Source organism: Eufriesea mexicana, unplaced genomic scaffold (assembly GCF_001483705.2).
Source record: "Eufriesea mexicana isolate 0111107269 unplaced genomic scaffold, ASM148370v2 scaffold265, whole genome shotgun sequence".
NCBI classification, from domain to species: Eukaryota; Metazoa; Arthropoda; class Insecta; order Hymenoptera; family Apidae; genus Eufriesea; species Eufriesea mexicana.
The window spans coordinates 38,510-53,751 of record NW_016908444.1 but is presented as its reverse complement, the minus strand read 5'-3'; positions in this window follow the sequence as shown (position 1 = coordinate 53,751).

The window sequence follows — 15,242 nt, the reverse complement described above, 5'->3', positions numbered from 1 at the left end:
CCGCCGGACTATCTAAACACGGAAATAATGACCGCGGCTTATCGCGGCCGCGAAGGAGGTACAACTTCTAATTATGTTCCCGGCCCTTCTAGACCTCGCTCGCCTGCCAGCGTCCACCGCTGGCCACCTTCTCCACCGGTCTCCTCTATCTGATTTATCCCTCGGAAATCGCGAGCTGCGGTATCGTTCGTGCGGATTGATGCTTTCGCGAACGGAAAAGGGTGCGCGCTGCTCCTCCCATGCGCGCTATCTCTTAATTAGACGATACGAAACGCTCGTGGCGCGTCTTAATTGAATCGGCCAATTATCCCTCTCGCTCGAACGTTCGAGACCGCGAGGAACGCGATCCGTTCCGTCTTTCCCGAGCTTTCGGCCGCGTTTCGTAGCCGATTCTTTCGCGAGATCGTTGTCGTCGACAACGTCTCGAGGGTAATTCGCGGTAATTTTCGCGGCGTTACGTATCAACCTTACACGCTCGAACCGTTCGAGTGTTTCGTTACGTTTGCTCGACGCGTCGAGTGCTACCGATTTCACCGCGATCGCGAACGCGTCGTAATTCCCGTGCATTATTCGCGGCGCGGCTCCGCCCGTGCCCCAGCCGATGAAACCAATCGCGTTATCGCTCGAGGATATTACGGTATTATTATTATCGCTAGGCGTTTTCGAGGCTAGATCTACGCGCTCGGACGGGGCAGCGTCGGGAACCGCGATTGAAACGTCTCGTCGGGTTATCGCGGTCGGATATACGGCCGGATCGACGTGGAATCGCCCGCGGAGACGTACTCGGTAGACCCGGGAACTCGCGCGGGTAACCGCGCGTAGTTTGCATCGGCACGGTGCCAACCTCGATATCGAGCGTAATACATAACGCGATTACCCCGGCAAATTACGTTCGTTAAGGCGTTTTGTAAGTCGCGGCAGCGCGGTTACCGCGTACGCGAGCGCGTGGAGGCGACGCTTATCTCCGGTTACACAGTCGCGCTAATTACAATACGCATTACGGTCTACGGAGCGAAGTAATTCGGGCCCGGGGCGAAGGAACGCCGCGGAAAGCAGGCATTTCCCGCGAACTCGTTGGCCACCGCCGCCGCCGACGCCAACGGCGGATTTGCATTCGCGCAGGTCGAGCGATCGTTCCTCGCGTCACCGCCGCGATTGCGATTCTTTTGTTGTCGCGTTCGAACTGGCTGGCCAGCGGACAGGCCGGGCGCGGCGGGAGGAAGGCCGGCTGGCGGAAAAAAATGGAAAAGAGCGGAGAGAAAAATACGTTGCGCACGAAACGACGACGGTGCGTGAGCGTACACGCGCGTGTTGGACATTCACGTACGCTTAGCGAAACAATTAGACGATTTTATCGCGGCGCACCACCGGTGCATTCCGTGTCCCCTCGGCGTCGCTGAGCCCCCAAGCGAACCGGAAGCTGCGAACCAGCCGCAGGAGGCGTCCTTCTCTCTCTCTCTCTCTCTCTCTCCCCCGCCACTTTCTCGCTTCCCCGCCATTCCCCTCCTTCGCGTGCACGCGCGCGCTTCCGGTGACGCTCATTAACGCCCGCCATGGATTCGTTCTTCGTAATCGCCTAGGGTTAATTCGTTTTTCGCCTATTCCGCTCTCTCCTCTCTCTCTCTCCCTCTCTGCCGGATGGCCTCCGTTGCGAATCGGCTCTCGCGATGGTCTTTCGTTCCGAGTTTGGCCGATCGCGAGTGTCGCGATCGATGGCAAGTGTCCGTGAAACGGGAGTGAAATATTCCGTGTATTGGGTGGGCGAGGATGACGAGAGCTGCTGCATCTGTTAGGACCGATGAGAGCCGGCCGAGAATCCAAATACGATGACCCGTTAGGCGTTTCGTCACCGAAATTACCGCCGTTTCCGAGACATCTCGGAGAGCGAAGCGAGAAAAATGAAGAGCGATCGGGTGGGATAATTCAGCAGGGGTCCCGGGACGGAGCAAAACCTTCCGGTTGGTTCGACGGGCGTCCACTTAAGAGGGCTTTTCATGCCGGTAATCGAGAAAATTGGTAAAGTGTAGCGCGCACTGAAATCCGCGGTAATAACCGGTCGAGGCTGACAGCGGCCCGTTAATTTATCGACCAAAATCACAGGCTCGTCCGGCCGCAAATCGTTTTTTAAACGCGTCGTTTCGCCACCGAAACTTTTCCATTCGATCCGTTCGTTTTACCAGATAATCCACCGCTAATGGATTTTCCTCGTTTCCCTGCTTTCTCCGTGCATTTACGCTTCTTATCCCTCCCTCTCTCTCTCTCTCTCTCTCTCTCTTTCTTTCTTTCTTGCCCTGTTTCGTCGAGATCCCAACGGATTCCGCTTCGCGATAGATCGCTTAAGGAAGAACGGGGAACGAGACGTCTTCCAGCGTCGTGAAACGAGAATGTCCGGCGTGGAAACAGACGCCAGCGTCGCGTCGCTCGTTAACGGACACGTCGTCGGTCGTGTCGATCTTTTAATTCGCTCGTAAATCGTGCCGGATGTGACGTCGAAGAGAATGGGACACACGGATTGTAGGAGAGAACGGGTCGATCACGCGGCGCCCGCCCATTAAAAAGAAATTTCGAGAGACGCGGTGCCCGGAGGGCACCAGTTCCGTCGGATCCACGCGAATGGAGCCACGTCTAATTGGACCCTGACCCGGACAGCTTCTATATAACTACGTGGATTTTCACCGATTTCGTCCAATTTTCGCCGACATCCTCTTTTTCCCCCCCTTCCGTCTACGCCGCTCTCGATCATCCGGTTGCCAAAAAACTCACCGACTCTCGATCACGCACCCACACGCGAACACCGCTGGACTGTGCCGAGCGGCGAGCTATCGGTAAGAAACAGGACGATCTGCTCGGTAGCGGCAATTTGTTCACGATCCGCTCTCCACTCGGGAATAAAAAGGTAACGGGCACCCCTGCGGTGCTCGACGAGCAACGTAAACGAAACCGGTGAACGGTCTCTCCCACCTCGGAGATGCCTCCAAGATGATTCGGGAAAGCCGACGACTGCGGCATATGGCGTTCAACGTCCTGACAGGAAACTTTTCTGCTTCACGAACGGATCTCGCTAATCCTGGGAAACGTCCTTCGAGTCATCTAAGAGAGGAAAAATAGCGGGAAAGAAAGAAATTAAAGAAGAATTTATCGTTTTCTTTGCTTCTCTTCTTTTTCCGTAAATAATCGGAATTTTGGTAGCAATCGTAACGAAATCGGTGAATGGTCTCTCCCATCTCGGAGATGTCTCGAAGATGATTCGGGAAAGCCGATGACTATGCCAGGTGGCGTTCAACGTCCCGACAGGAAGCTTCTCTGTTTCACGAACGGATCTCGCGATTCTTGAGAAACGTCCCTCGTGTCACCTGCGAGAGGGAAAAAGAGCGAGAAAGAAAGAAATTAAAGAAGAATTTATCGTTTTCTTTGCTTCTCTTCTTTTTCCATAAATAATCGGAATTTTGGTAGCAATCGTAACGAAATCGGTGAATGGTCTCTCCCTTCTTGGAGATGCCTCGAAGATGATTCGGGAAAGCCGATAACTATGCCAGATGACGTTCAACGTCCTGACAGGAAACTTCTCTGTTTCACTAACGAATCTCGCGATTCTTGAGAAACGTTCCTCGAGTCACCTGCGAGAGGAAAAAGAGCGGGAAAGAAAGAAATTAAAGAAGAATTTATCGTTTTCTTTGCTTCCCTTCTTTTTCCGTAAATAATCGGAATTTTGGTAGCAATCGTAACGAAATCGGTGAATGGTCTCTCCCATCTCGGAGATGTCTCGAAGATGATTCGGGAAAGCCGATGACTATGCCAGGTGGCGTTCAACGTCCCGACAGGAAGCTTCTCTGCTTCACGAAAGGATCTCGCGATTCCTGGGAAACGTCCATCGAACCACCTGCGAAAGGGAGAAAAAGGAAGTTAAAGGAAAATTTATCGTTTTCCTTTCTTCTCTTCTTTTTCCACAAATAATCGCAATTTTGATAGCAATCGCAGAGACACGCGCGTTACCGTAACTGTTGCGTCTGGCTCGCCGATATCCACCGGTGACACTCTGCCGGAAAAACGATCTTCGTGGCGCGGATTTTCATTTTTTCCATCCGCGTGATCGTTTATCCGCGCGGCCAGGGTCGGCCATGTTGGCCGTAGCGACGCGTTAATCGATGCCCAGAAAATTAGATTAACGCATTTGGCCGGCACGGCGCGCATACCGACGCGGAATATAACACTGACTAACGACTTTCGCCGGTGCGTTAAGCGCTCCCATTGTTCTGCCGCGGAAGTTGGCCGGTGAGCCGGAAACGCTCCACTCGGCCGCAGTCATTTTCGCTGTCGTGAATGACAGAGCGTGTTCGTTAACACCAATTACCATGCGCCCGCTCGCTCGCGTTCCTATTATATCGAATTATCGGAAAACTCGTCCGAAAGTGAATCCGCAAAATTTCCAACGTTACACCGTTCCTCCTACACGCGTCCGCTCGTGTCCCGCGACTTCGACACTCGCGGCTGATCTCGTCCACGGATTATCCGGATTATATTCGTACGAGCGTTCAATCGAAGATGTCGAGCAAACGATACAAACGCGATTCACCCTGCCTTCGATTAGGGACTCCGGTGATATCTGTTGTGGATTCAAAGGTTAGAAGAACGAACACGGTGCTCCGCGTATTCAGTGAGACGGTTAATATTAATTAAGAATAAAGAGAGAACGCAGTCCAGAATTATTATCGTAGGGTAATAATGCTGGAAACTGGTTTTGAGACACCAAAAATTGACATAACGACGGGAACAGAATAACACAAACTCAAAACTCGTAAACTGATTTGACTTGGGAGAAGAACACCAAGATAACGAAACGAAAACACACAATGACGCACTCTAATTTAAGTCTATTTCCAACATCAAGCGACTCATGCTCATGCTGGTCACAATTGATTTCCAAGGACTCTGTTTTGGTCGTCAAGCACCATGCTTTTATGCTTTTCTTAACCCACGTTTCACCTCAACTTAATTTTGTTACCTAGAATAACTTTCCCATTTGCTTCTAGAAAATATCGATCGGTTTGTAATTTCTTTTTGTTGGCAATAGCCGATTCGCGATTTCTTTCAAAATGGTGTCCTTCTTTCTTTAATGGTAAAAAAGTGTCTCATCGAACCCTTCAGCTAGGTTTTTATAGGCCCTATGACGACTCATTGCGCTGCTCAATCTTGCTTCGAGAATTGATAATCTGGATGGTTCCTCGAAGCAAAGATAGATCTCGATGCAGAGTAACGTCGTCCAAATAAAGATTCCTCTCACATATGCATTCTTGCAAACAATTTCTCATCGAACCTTCAATTTTTTGGCAATGTTATCTCTTCGTTTGAAAACCAGATCTTAAATCTCTAAGCAAATTGTACATATCGGCTATATCGGCATTTGTAACCTATATTCTTTCCCTCTCTAACAAACTGATGTATTTTGTCTGTCATTTATCTTACTAATCGATTCTACTACCCGTAAATTGTTATTAAATAAATAATTAGATGAAATAATATAATTTATACACGTACACTTTTAGTCTAATATCTGAAAATGGGTTTCGACCTTTTACGTCCGCATACAGCGAAGAATGACGCGAAACTGACCAGCAGGGGTCAAGAAAGACCAAAAGCTCAGCCCATTTCGGCTTTCGATTGTTTCAGCTATCGGTTTCAGAACGTCAAAGATGTTTCAGGTGAAAAAGATAACGTATAACGTTGTCCTGCGACAATATCGCGTTACGTTGGCACTGCCAAAGGATCTCGAGCGCGTATCCCACGCAACGTGCCCACTTGCAGTCTATTTCAGCGACGCGTGTGTTAGCCGGTAACACCGGGATATTCGGTGGCGCAACCCGCAAATTATTCCCGCTCGAGATCGATTACGGAGTTGCACGGTGATCATTACCGTTTCCAAGAGTCATCGCGAATCCTTTTAACTTTTACCGTCGTTAGTGCACGCCGATCACGCATCGTTGGAACAGCAATGAGAGGCATTAGACCGATGGAAAGGCAGGATCGAGGAAGTTGCGGTTACGGGTTGTGGTGCCGTGTTTTCGCGGCCGAACGGCCACGCGAGCAACGAATAATGAAAAAAATATGGGGGAGACTGGCCGGCTGATGACAGCGGTGACAGGTAACAGGGGAGGAACGGAGAGAGCCGGATACGCGGTGTCAGGGAGCGAGAGAGAGAAGGCGCGACACGACAGAAGTCAAGCATCCCGAATGAATCGTCGATTTCGAGGCCTTTTCGAGCGACGGGGAACGCGAATGGCACAAAATGCGGCAGAAAATGGCCATATGCCGGGCGTTTACTCTTTCCTCTTTTCCTTCCACGCGTACCGGCTCGTACACCCGAAGCCTAATCGTTGCTTAATTATCCGTCCGGCCGCCATGTTGCGGTTTATACGCATTGCCGAGTCAATTATTACGAGGCAAGCGAGCGTGGCCACGCGGCCCCGAGTCTTCGATACGAAGCCTCCTCGAGTTTTAGCCTAAACGACTCCGTAATCTTTCAATTCCTCGATCGCGATCCTTCGCCTCAGCTTTTATCCCGCACCCTCGTCCGTTTATGATCCTCCGCGGGGATTAGTAACGCTGATATCTCGGTCGTTAGCGCGATATCGCGAGGCCCCCAACGACTCCGTTCGAGTCCTCGGTTTCCCTCGGTGCCTGGATTCCCAGAAAAATCGTAAAATTGTATCGCCTCGCGACGGAATCTGCCGAGCCGAGCAAATCTCGCGGCAAAATCGAACACCACTAATATTTCATCGAACGTTTCCCTGCCCGGCAGACATTATCGCCTGGGCCAGAGCGAAAATGTACGAGCGGTGTTTAATAAAAATGACGATAATATGAGCATCTCGTGTCGCGGTAATGAGACCCGTGGATCGGCTATCTTCTTCGGCCCGTGTCCCCGATAACCAGGCTGCATCAATCATCCCCACCCCTGCGGCAGCCTGCATCCGCCCTCGACATCACCTGGTAATAAAGACGAAACTTTACGGTATCCCGGCGCGGGCTCGAGGGTCACTCGTCCCGGTTGCTCGGCCAGCAAGTTTCGTCCGAAAGGTTTGACCGAGTGACGGATCCACCTCGATCCAACCCTCGTCCTTCTGGGGTTCGATTTTTGACTCGTCGCGAGGAAACGAGAAAGGGCAAGCGAGGGGAGAAGAGAGGTGGATGTAGGTGAATGGAAGACAGGATGGCAATTATTTAATTAAACGTCGGACGTGTGGCGAGCGTGTCAGATGGAATTTCTTCTCGACCTCGAGGCGATCGGCGCGGATCGAGAAGGCGTCGATGAAAATCAGTAAAGCGAGCGAAGGTAATCGCAGTGATTACGTTGTCAGCGATACAGCGACTCGGTGACACGTAATAACGGTAACGAGAGAAAGAGACGGGCAGGTTAGATTCGATTACCGGAGGTTCGAGGCGAGAAGTGGTATTCTCTCGCGGTCCGTTTACTTACGTAAGCTTGCCGGCTGGAAGCACGACCGACGACGTCTCGATTCATCGCGCAAATCGTCCAATCCGCTTCGTTCCACGGCTTCTTCTCTCCTTTTTCTCGTCTCGAGTCTCACGATCGGGCAAACTCGAATCCGATGGTTAACCGGGATCGACTCGGCGCGACCTCTGCATCCCGATCGCGTGGTCCCCGAAGCTGTAGCTCGATTCGGGTTTAGCGTGACAGAGTGGTGGAGTGGCTTGGTCGCGACTTCGATTCGACGTCCCGTGGATCCATAAATCAAAATTTAGCCGAGCGTGGGCGTAACGCGGGTTAATTTCGTCGCGATACCCGCTCTGGCTCGGCCCGGCGTAATTTCGGCGCAAATCGGCGTGGGCGTAATGGACAATTCGATGGCGAGCGGAGCGCGCGAGGATGTGGAGCAGGCGGAACGCGGCGTAACAGAGATCGGAGATAATTCGGAGGTCAGGCTGCTTCGGACACGTGTGTATCCGAATCCGAGTGACTAATTCGCGTTTAATGCGGCGTCGGTAAATTACGTGGTAATTTATGGGAATAGCCTGGCGTTTTTGTTGGACGAGCGCTCGCGAGGCTCGATGACGAAATCCACGAGGTCGGAGGAAATTTGTACGACGCTGGAAGGCGCTGACATAAATCGTGGCTGAGGTCTCGAGCGAGCCAGCTCTTATATAAATGGGAACGATTTAGTCTAGCGACCTCGGCGGCGGATATCTTAATTTCGTGTACATTTACCTGTTCGAAGAAAGGGCGATCCGAGGTGGAAAGCACGCGTATACTACTTTATCTGGCCGCGTGGTCTTGTAGCTAATTTATAAGGCGAGTTAACGGGCCGATAGGAGGACCTGTTCACAAATTAAACGTCTCCATTCACCCGAGTATCCCTCAGAGTGTTCGAAAAGGGTACACGATTTTAAGAAACCTCCGCGTTCCTTTTATACTCCATAAAAATCGGAATTTCCTCTCGATTTGCCATAACACGGATCAAGTTTTAAAAATACGATAACCGATCTCGGGCCCGATCGGTGTAACACTCGGCGCGGAGACCACGCGCGCGCGCGCGCGCGATTCGAAGATTCGAGGATTCGAGGACTCGAGCAGAGGGCAAAAAGGAACGGGCCGTGCGCCATCTGAGGATCTGATAATAAGTTTCCGTAGTTCGGGGCTATCTGAAAACGGCCGCCTCCGCCGGCCATTTCTCTGCCGTGCGTGTCGCGCGAAACGCGTTATCACCGCGACAGACTTTCGTAATCTCCGCGAGCAGCGTTTATACTTTATAACGGCTCGTCCATCGCATCGTTTACTGGCATGACAAATGGTAATCGCGCTTTGTTCGTTCCTCGTCCTTTTATCTCGCCCTCCCTCCACGGGCCCGCCTTATCGCCGGTTCCCGCTGTAATATTATTTCTCTGCCTCCTACGATTGTCTTTCGCCTGCCTCGTCGTGGCCATCCGGCCCGCGTTTTTCGGACAAATTATTTCCCTCCGTCTTTCCCACCTCTCGAGAACCGGATAAATCTCTCCCTCCTTCTCTCTTTGTCCCCCTCTTTCCCATTTCCCATTTCCAGTAGACGCGGCGAAATAAATATCGGCTCGTGGAGTAGCCTCAGGTAGCCCCTAGTCATCCTGAGATGTCTCGGTTCAAAGGATCCCAGGGCTGAAGGAATCGAATATTTACGCTTATCGCCGCGACATATTTCCCTCTTTGCGTGTTCCACCGGCACTGTTATTGCGAAACGCTGTTGCGCCGCTTGGATCTTTTCGCTTGCGACCTTTCGGAATCGGAAAATCGCGTAAGCGACGAGTGTTTGGTTTTCATCGCGAGCGTCGAGCCACGGATTCCCCGGCGGTGATTCGTGGTCCACCGGGGGCCGTAAATCGGCGCGTAAGTGGATAAGACGGAGCGTTCGTAAATCGGTAGATGAAACGGAGTTACGAGCGCCGCTACGAGTTTCCAGACGCCGGGGTATAATGGCGGACACTTTCCCGAAAAGACGACTGCGCGTTACGAAGGTTATCGTAAATTTCGGATTCCTCTCTCTCTCTCTCTCTCATTGTTGGAACCCTGCGCGAACTCACGGTCACCCGATTCGCCACTGGCGGATCTAACTGGATTCGCGAGATCCTCGTTGGAAATCGATTTACGATTTGGATAATTGGCGCAAAGGAACGTTTAGAAGCCTGCCGTGTAAATGGATCGTTCCGCGGTTGGAAATGGACGAGGGACCGGGTTATTTTTCGTTGTTCCTGTTGGAACGGCGACGAGGGCCGAGGGCCTAAAACGCTCTATCTTCGGGAGGAAGGGACACGATTAGTATAAGGCACTCGCGTTATCTTAACAGAGAACGGGTATTCGTTCGTACCGGGGACCCCTCGCCTTAATCTCTCCTAATCATGGCTCTATTTAGATCCGTGCTGGGGCACAGGATTCCTCTAAGAGGATATCCGTGTTTGACTCGACCGCGCTCGCTTTACGACTCTTTAATCGTCCGAAATTTGTTGCTGACCACTAAAAACGTCTTCTTGTCACCTTGTCCCGGGATACTTCCTCAAAGCTGCGCTCACACGATTACACACAGTGGTCCCCGTGGTATTCTCCACGCTTTGCGAGAAAAAGACGAGGCGCCTCCTTTTCTCCAACGCGCTTATCGATACGCCGCGATCCGCCTCGTTTAAGATTACGCCGTACGCGAATGGCGCGAGCGGTATCTGCGACTCGTCGTCCCCTGCGGTACAACCGATACGCGTCGCTCTCGTATCGATCCGAGGAATTTCGATCCTGGTCGAAGATGGAAGTCGGATCGCGGTTGCTCGGTGATGGAGAGTCCGAGGACCGTTTAGAAAGATACGCGAGGAAATTCGGTCGGTCTCGGTCGCGCGATCGCCGCTATAAAATTAATGGTACCCGCGAGCACGGGTTTCCGATGGCTGTTTCACCCTCGTTGGCTCGCGGCCTGATTGCCCCGTCATTTCGTTCGATCCGTCGATCGGATTCCAACGTATCCCCGGATCCATTGAACGACTGATTACGATCGTTTCGCAGTTATCGCAGCAATAAAAATCATCCACTCCTCTTGACTATCAATTCAACTGAAATTGCTACGCTCCCGCCGCCGCTCTGTCCAGCGGATAATGTACTTCCATCATTAACGTCACTACCGATACTTCATGATCGTTACGAACAGGCCAATTACTCATACCATTCGCCGGCGATCCTGCCGCAACTCCTATCCACGGCATCCTTGACAATCATCCCGATCGTCCACCGACCTGTTCCTTTTTCCCAACCAAGGAATCCTCCTTCTTCCTACGCTCCTGCTATTCCTGTCCACGTCCATCCAAGCTTTCTCCGTCATCTTCCCACGTGTCTCTCCCCCGAATCTTCCTCGAACGGAACAGAGAGGACTACCGGACTCTACTAGCATCCGCACGCTCGTATCGAGTGGTCGAGCGGAGAGAGTCAATTTCGCGCGGAGAGATGAAATCGCGGACGAACCTGCGGATATTCCGCGAAGCGTAAGTACACGGCCGGGCTGTGGTGAAAAATTAATACCGATTGATCCTCGGACGAAGATATCGCGGACGGAGCAACCCTTAACCACAGCCACTGATCGGCCTATCATTTGGATCGCGAAGACCGGGGGAGGAACGAAGCGTGCTCGCGGGCCGCGGTCGCTGCGCAAAATCGTAATTGCGCCGATTGCACCGCTGCGGCTGCCCGTCATTAGCGTGGCCGCCAAAGAACCGGGCTCGGAGGATCGAGAGACCGAGGGAGGAAGGAAACGGGCGTGGAATAATGGAGCCGGGCCAGGAAATATTCGTAATATTAAACGAGAACGGGGAGGAATTAAGATATAACCCCTGTCGCGCTACTTTCTGCGTTAGACCCGCTCCTTTAGAACGTGGAAATATTTATCGCGAACGGGGAGGCGGGAGAGGACGGAAAGAGAAAAGGGCAAATGGAAGAGGAAGAAATGGGCTATATCGAGACGAGCCCGAGCACCGTTGGCTCGGGTCGTTGGAGCGCGGCATTAAAATTAATAACGTTTCAGCCGTGCGTTATCGTGGTTATTACCAGGCAGGTGGCGTGGTGTGGCGCGTTGTGCCTTCGTAGTTACGATGGTTTGATTTCGCGTGACCGACCGATATCGAACTGGACACCCGTACCAATAGAAAGCGTCTGTACGTACGCTCGGTACTCGGCTGGCCGATCGTGCTTTCTATGCATAGTCTAGAGCCGAGATTGTCTGGATATCCGAATACTAATTCGATTCGATACTCGTCGACCGGCTGCCCCGAGTTTGCCAGACGGATATTGGAATGTGCGCCAGTCCGCGTTACATTGATCATATCCGAGGGAAGAATCTATTTGCCAAGTGTCTGCCAACCATCGGGATTACTCGCTCCTTCATCCTTTTTGCTCCTCTACACCTTTTCCGTCGTTTCTTCCATCGCTTTACTACAGCCTCTCTACCCTTTCTGTTGCAGAGCAAAGAGCGGAGCACCAAAATGGCGGCGACACGCGGGGCACCGGCGATGCTCGACGCGTTACGTGACCGTCCGAGCGAACCACCACTGCGGCAATATCGTGGCAACGGTAAGTCGTTTTCTGATTATATCGCCGCCACGTGCCGACTGATCGCGCTTAGATTTCGTCGATTGCTTCGGCCATTAGACGTACGTAAGTCGAATCGTTGCGATCTCCGTGTCTCGGTTGAAATTGCTCTTTCATTTCGAAATAATCGACGAAGGAAGAAAGGGAACGAAGGACTCGTGGCGACTACCGGGAACCACCTTCCGACGCGAATTCGACGCTCGACCGCTTTCATCCCCGTTCTTCTGTTTGTAGAATATTCGCACCGACCCTCTGCGACGATCTTCCGCGTTCACGGGTGTAACTTTTATCGTTCGAGCGGGAGGGAGCTCAAGGCGAACGACGATCGCGCGCTGAAAATGTCGAAACGATCTCTGGTAATCGTTGTCCTCCGCGGATAATTCGTTTCTCCGAAGCGATTTCCTTTCTCCGATATTACTTAATAGACCGTGAACATCGAGGATGCCACACGATCGCGGGAGTAATTGGGATTCCTTGTAAAGAGGATGGAGGATAACGCGGAGGAAACATAGCGACGCGAATAATGGCTTCTAAAGCAGCAAAGTCTCGCCGGTGGCGAGAAGCTCGTGCCAATTACCGGCGTCTCACGGCGTCTGAATATAAAAGAGCGAGACGTGGAAAGCGCGGATTGCTCGTCGCCGAAAGCGCGACGCTTTGAATCCATAATCGAGCGTCTGAAGCTTCGACGGCATTAAAACCGCGACCGCGCGAACAATCAACGCGGTTTCGCCGCCTTTGAGGGAAACAGAGCTGTTGATATCGAGTCGCTTTGAGCGTTGGCAGCTTCGCCGTATGAATTTTAAGCACCGCAGTCGCGGCAGACTCGCGCGGCGAATGAGCGGTCCTGCGACAAATCGCGGAAAACTAATTTCCTTCGCGAATCAGCCGCACTGCCGTGCAATCTCGTTCGTGGAAAGTTTCTAAGAGGAAAGATTCGGTTTAAGATTCTCCGGAACCGAACCGAGCTCCTCCGACTCGGATTCGGTGCGAAGCTTCGCGAGATACCTGCTCCCGAGCATCGCCATTTCCCAAATTTTAATCGAAATCTTGGTTAACGGTGTAGGTAACGACGCTCTGTATTCTCGATACGCTTTATTTCAGAATACGCGTTACTCGAATAGCGTGGGATCACGCGTGCGCTGATAGTGGTAGGTAAAAATCACTGGCTTGACCCTTTTGCCTGGAATATCGCGTGAGACTCGCGGTTAAGCTTTTCTTTCTCTTTATTTTTGAGAGATTCTACAGCGAATAGTTCTCCAACGGATTCTAATTTTCTTTTCACTCGTAATAATCGTGATTTTGAAAAATCTAAACGCACACACACGTGCCGGTATCCCTGAAGAGGTTAACACGTTCCGTGCCACCTGTACCATTCAGTGTACCATAAATGATACACGCAGACATATTTATCGACGACCACGCAGGCGTTATGAAAAATGCAGTATAGGACAAGCTAATTACTTATGGATTGTCTGATAATATTACATATTCATCTTAAACGGCTAGGCAGGGAACGTGTTAACTCTTTGGGGTACGCTAGGATTAAAAGTGTCCCACCTTTTTGATGCACCGTAATGCATGCTGGGACATTTTTAGTTCCACCTCGAAATATCGCAGTAGGTTTATATTTCGTGTTATTTACGTAAAGCAGTTGGTAATACCTTCGACGAATGTTATAAACGTATTTGCTCGTGTTGGCAACATTTAACATGTCAGTATAGATCCATCGATTGTTGCAAACGAAAGGTTTATTGCAATTGAAAACGCAATAAAATTTCTATGCAACGTGGATCTACTTTATTATCCGAAATCCCGTGTCGCAAAGAGTTCAGCAACCTGCGAGCAAACTATGGATCGAAGTATAAGAAATTTGAGAAGTGTACATCCGTTTCACGAGAGTAAAGTGTTCGCGTTGCTGTAGCAAACGCGTCGTCAGGCGAGATAAATTGGCGGCAAACTTAACGCTGGAAGCTTCGCGTGACGATGGCCACTGATCGACTCATCGAAGGCGAAGAATAACGAATCGTCAGGTGCTAAAGCGGATCGGTGGCCGACGAGAGACGATTTCGACGGAAATGAGCTAGCGTGTCTGCGAGATCCCATCCGAGCGACAGATACAGTCCGCAGAAAACTAACAAGAGCCGAGACCTGTCATAACCGCCTTTCATCGACAGCCTCGATCCCTTTCGTGACCGTGAAATTTTCGTTCGACAAAATTCGCGGAGTGTGAAACTATTTGCTCCGACTACGGGAACAGGTTGCCGCGCGAAATCGCGTGACGCGGTGGTCAGGGCATGCGGAATCTCTGAATCCTCCGATCGACCTGTCGCGGACAAACCAACCCAAAATTTGCAATTCTTCTTCGTGATCGCGTGAAAATTCATCTTCGACGTTTTTGAATACTTCAAATCGTGCAAGGGTAAAGAACTATTAAACGAAATAACCCCTTGTGGTACAAATAAAATACGATTCGACGCTTTTGTATATACGTGTATGTTGTCGAATACAGTGGATGGGTTATGGTTTGCTGGGATAATGTCTCGGAATCGGAATAACTATACGTGCTTTCTTTATGGTAGCTTGGAAGAAAGTGACTTCCACCTTTAGATCTTTATTTGAATAGCCAAGAAAATGCCAGAAGCGTCTAGCAACATGGAGCGGGAAATTAGAACTCTCCAATAGTATATAAGATACCTATGCATCTAAAAGAATGCACGATGAGGGGGATTCAGTCTATGTGCTCACTAGGAGTTAACCCTCTGTACTCGATAATTTTTGGTTACGGAAAAACAGCAGTTCGAAGGCTTTCTGCTTAAACTCGTCGATATTTCTGAAACGGTGAATGAGAAATCGGATACAAATTAACCCCTAGAATTATTTTATTTTATTTTATTTTATTTCGACATTCCACGTATCGTTGCGTTATTTTTAATTTGATACATTAATCGGCATAGATCTTCGAAATTTGATTAGACTTAGGATCGTCTCTCGAGTGCAAAGGGTTAACCACTTGCGTCGTAATGCTTCTGTCGCTGAATCGTCAACGACGTGGTGTACACGTCGTCGGGGAATTGTCACAGAAACACTGGTTCTGGCACACGCGTCTATGAATTCCTTGCCAGAGCAAGCGGTTAACACT